We start from the raw sequence: 5,350 nt of genomic DNA on the forward strand, positions 1-5,350 counted from the left end.
GCTGCTCCAGATGCTCTCCACCTACACAGGGGGCGGGAAGATGTGTCATGAGGCGTTTTGCCGCTACCCAGCCCACTTGCTCCCACACTTCCCCCTCTGGTTTTGTGGTCACAGAACAAACACATGCACACACACACGCGCACACGCACGCAAACACCCACTACCCTGCAGTTAAAACATTACTTATGTACAATATCATTAACTGTCTTTTTCGTTCATAGCACTGACTCTCAGCATCCTGGAAGGGCATTTAGAGGGCCCAGGAAGACATATGGAGAGGGAAAAGAGTTTATTTCTGAGTTAGAAGAAAATATTGTCTAAATCAGTCCTAGATAAAATTAAATAGATTTTTGTTTCTTTTGGTTTAAATAACAGATTAATGTGATCTATGCAACGGAATTATACTTATTTAAGAGGTACCAGGCTATTGTTCAGCTACATACAAAGAGTTCAGATACCCTTCCTCCATATTTACTTAAGCTTCATTTTGAGTTTCAAGTGTGCAGCAGCTTGTCATTTAGACAAACGGCATTAGAAACATTAAAATCCCCAGTCACGTTCATCAAATGGGATTCACAATGACTTTCAAGGACATGGATTTTTGTTGCATGGTTTGAATATTTGGAGCTGATGGATCTGATAACTGCTATATAAAATGAAAGAAGGGTAATTTATTTTCATTGTGGCAGAAGTAAAGTAGCTTATGACCGAGAGCAGGGTTACTGCTTGAAAGTGCTTTTTCAGGAGCTGGCATGTGGCTTTGAATTCTACTCTGCACAAATTAGCTGTGTGACCTTGGGCAAATCATTTAGCCTATCTATACTTGTTTCTTCGTCTGTCAAATGCAGAGTTCGTGGGGTTTTTGAGAGATTTAAGTGAATTAGAATGCGTAAAACTAAAAATACCTACCACATATTTGCAAATGCCCTGTATGTTTTAACCACTGTATGTATGTTAACAATTATTAAGATTGTTACGAGAAGAAGGTAGTCATGATTTGTATTAACTCTAAATGGAATGGTTTATTGGAATGAGATCAGATATAAGATTTTTAAACTGTACGTCACAGGATAATTTGCACGTCTTTGAAGGACTGGCTTAGATTTCTTAATTGTCATTTTCTCATTTTTCTCTCAGGATATATAAAATTGGTTACTGAATAAGAAAATAAAAATTCTATATTAAAAAAACATTACTGGGCATTTAAAAGTTGTTTGAAAGAAAATTATGGATGAAGGTTGACTATTGGAACAGAAATTAGGGGTAGCAGAGCTCTGAGTTCATTTTAAACATTTAATACTGTTTCAAGATTACTTAACCTCTTCATCTACCTTTCTCAGATGTGAAATGGAGATTGTACTATTCATTTATCTCACACTTCCATTGTAAGAATCGAGAAAGAGTGAGAGTAAAGATAAATGACCCTATTTATTATAATGGCCTATTTATTATAAGTGGCCCTATGTAAGATGTCAGCTCCTATTTACCAAAATTGCTTTTTAGAAAACTTTTATTTGGCAGCACCAGGTCCTAGGTACATGTGGGATCTCTTAGTTGTGGCATTGGGATCTAGTTCTCTAATCAGGGATCAAACTCAGGCCCCCTGCATTGGGAGTGTGGAGTCTTAGATGCCGGGTCACCAGAGATGTCCCCCCAATTTTGCTTTTAATATAAATATTAATTAAATAATTTTCTGATTATTTAATCAGAGATAATTTTTAAAAAATCAAAATTTAATTGATTAAATCATAGATTTGTAGATATTTGGTGGCGGACTGAGGGTGGGGAGAAGGTGGAATATGGCTCTTTTAAATTGGATGCATTTCAAATAAATTGATGTTTTTGATTTGTGGGTTCTAAGCACACATTTTAACAACTCAAATGGCAGCTATCTCTATAAAATATAAAACACATAGGTTATAAAGCTGCAAAAACAGATTTCTTATTTCTGCTCTTAAAAACTGTTGTTTCCCTTTAAACACATTACCCACATAACTGTCATATTGTCAATGTAGCAGAGGGAAGCTCACACATTCTAAAAAAATCCCCAAGATTTCCACAGGATTCAGTATGGTTTACTCTGTGCCCACGGGAATGATTTAATAGGAAGTTAGGAAGTTATAGGAATAGATTCTGCTGGCGCCCAGCCATCTTGAGATGAACCATATGACCCACACGGCTCTTCCGGTCATGGCTCCCAATTACCACACGGTGGCAGCGTTTCTGAGAAGGACTTCACAGTCCGGCTGCGTCAGTGATTTGCGGCAGGATGGAACGTTCATGCATTTAATGACTGAGCCATAAAACGACCGTGAGGCCCTCCATTTCTTGGAATGTCAGGTGAGGATATATTTCCCAACAATGACCCGTCACACATTAACAGGGGACACAGAGGCCAAGAGAAGAAAAACATTCTTTTCTGCTGTGTTGTCTTCGGCAACCCCAGGTGTAACCTGTGGACTCCTCCCCTGTTTTTCACCCTCGCTCAAGAGGTTACTGATCGCAAGGCTCACTCAGAGTAAAGGCTTGTGAATTCATGGTTAAGGAACACGTCTGGCATGTTCAGGATAAAATGGTTTGTGGTAGAGACGGTTCTGCAAAGTATGAGATGTATAGTGCGTCATTCTAACTGTTTTGAATAATTTTACTTATTTATTTTGTTTTTGGCCGAGGTGGGTCTTGGTTGCTGCTGGGCTTTTCTCTGGTTGTAGTGCCTGGGCTTCACATCGCAGTGGCGTCTCTTGTTGCGGAGCACGGGCTCCTGAGTTCTCAGGCTTCAGTAGTTGCTGCTCCCCCGGCTCTAGAACACAGGCTCAATCAATAGAGGTGGCGCAGAGGATTAGTTGGACCTGCGTCTGTTAGATTGGCAGGCGGGTTCTTGACCACGAAGACACTGAGGGAGCCCCATTCTGATTTTTGAAGAGACTCCTGCTTCCAGCTTTTCATAATCAGACGTGCTGCTGACACTTATTTTTTTTTCGGAGTAAGATTTTCCAGCTGTCAGAATTAGCATGTTAAATGACTTGAATCAGAGAGGCTTGATCTATAGCATTTCCACACTATTTTCATTCTTGAATTAGTTTAATCCTTGGTTGTCAGAATCAAAAGGTCAACATGATCAAATTCCTTATAAATCTTGTGTCCAGAAAGGGAATAAGTTTAGTGTTAAACTGAAATGAAGAGTGAGTTGTGATCATGAAATGTAAACAGTGTAAGAGGATGTATGGAGGCATAAAAAACATTATGTTTTTTTCCCCACAAATTACGTGAAAATTTTCATATAATAAAATTTGTGTCCACCTGTTTTGGTGGACTTTATTATATTGACTTCTAGTTTATTTGGATATTTGTAATTATATTTTACTAAGTATAATCAACAATTTTGACTTTTTCAGCTCTGTAAATATTTTTTCCCTTGAGTAAAGGTTCAGATAAAACGCTGATCTTGTGCCATTGCTATCTGTCGTTGAGAAGTTGGGAATTATATTTAATTGGAAGCCTACTGTTCAATCATTTACTCATATGTAGTCTAGGGAAGAAGGGAATTATTTATTAGAGGGAGGGAAACAAGGGTTGATGATAAGGGTTTTTTTAAAATTTATTTTTAATTGAAGAATTGCTTTATGATATTTTGTTGGCTTCTGCCATACAACATGAATGAGCCATAAGTATGCATATATCCCCTCCCTCTTGAACCTTCCCCCTCCCCCATCCTACCCCTCTAGGTTGTCACAGAGCACCGGGTAGAAGAATAGCAACTTCCCATTAACTATCTGCTTTACATATGTAGTGTATGTGTTTCCATACTGCCGTCTCAATGTGTCCCACTCTCTTCTTCCCCCATTGTGTCCACAAGGCTGTTCTCTATGTTTGGATCTTTCCTATCCTGCAAATAGGTTCATCAGTACTATTTTTCTAGATTCTATATGTATACGCTAGTATATGATATTTGTGTTTCTCTTTCTGACTTACTTTGCTCTGTATAACAGGCAATAGGTTCATCCACCTCACTATAACTGACTCAAAAGGGAACTCTCTGGCGTTGTTGGTGGGAATGTAAATTGACATAGCCACTATGGAGAGCAGTATGGCTAATACTTTAAAAACTAGGAATAGTGCTCGCTTCGGCAGCACATACACTAAAATTGAAATGATACAGAGAAGATTAGCATGGCCCCTGCACAAGGATGACACGCAAATTCGTGAAGCATTCCATATTTAAAAAAAATAAAATAAAAACTAGGAATAAAGGTACCATATGACCCAGCAATCCCATTACTGGACATACATCCTGAGAAAACTATAATTGAAAAAGACACATGTACTCCAATGTTCATTGCTACACTGTATACAACAGCCAAGACATGGAAGCCACCTAGATGTCCATCAACAGATGAATGGATAAAGAAGTTGTGGTACATACATACAATGGAATATTACTCAGCCATAAAAAGGAACTCGTTTGAAGTTCTTTTAAAAGTTCAGACATGAAATTAGAATATTTCAGAAATACAAAAAAAAAAAAAACCCCAAACTTTGTATCCTATTACTCAATAAATTAGCCAACAAAACTCAGCTCCTTAAAAAATAGTCTTACTATGGATAAATAGTAGTGTCACTTAAAAGAAGAAAGTTTCATTTTAGACCCATAGAATTGTTATAGAGTAAATAAATATTCAATAAATTGTTAATGAGTAAGCAGTCAACTCTCCATCCATAGCACCTAATTCTGAGCATATAGTTCTTGTTTATCAGTACAATGCATGGGTGCTATGCTTGAGTCCATATGGATCTTATTCATGTTTGCATCTGCATTTTCCTGCTAGGACTCAGTAAATGGGCAACAGTGAATGAAGGAACACTACTTTAATAATGCTTACACCTATGGGGGCTGCAACTAACTTAATTTTACTATCAGCTCCAGAGAGCTGCACAACTGCTGGGTCCTCAGAACAACTTATATATACATTTAAAAATGCTATTGCAGACTTTGAAGAGCTAGCCCCCTCCTTCATTCTCTAACAGGTTCTGGCCAAGCTCTTTAACTTGTACGGGTCTCAGGTTTCTTGATAAAGTTAATTGAGATGATTTTTAATATCAGTTTCAGCTCTAAAAGTTTGCAATTTTGTTTTTTTATAGGCCCATGAGTAACAAAATATTGCCAAAACAATAGAAAAAACAAACAGGTTTTAAAAATAGAGATGATGTCAAGATTGTAAGAGAAGTTCAGGTTACAAACCAGAAAAAGATTTTTTTAAAAATTTATTTTAAATCGGAGTATAATTGCTTTACAATGCTGTGTTGGTTTCTGCCATATAACAATGTGAATCAGCCATAAGTATACGTATAT

At 37.4% G+C, this 5,350-nt stretch overlaps 1 non-coding gene across 1 annotated transcript; it reads left to right on the forward strand.

Annotated features, from left to right (window-relative positions):
- The first annotated feature begins 4,115 nt into the window (after window positions 1-4,115).
- LOC133071978 (U6 spliceosomal RNA) lies at window positions 4,116-4,222 on the forward strand. The gene has a single exon (XR_009696591.1). It is a non-coding gene; the product is annotated as a U6 spliceosomal RNA (small nuclear RNA).
- The last annotated feature ends 1,128 nt before the right edge of the window (window positions 4,223-5,350 follow it).

Source organism: Dama dama, chromosome 17 (genome assembly GCF_033118175.1).
Source record: "Dama dama isolate Ldn47 chromosome 17, ASM3311817v1, whole genome shotgun sequence".
NCBI classification, from domain to species: domain Eukaryota; kingdom Metazoa; phylum Chordata; class Mammalia; order Artiodactyla; family Cervidae; genus Dama; species Dama dama.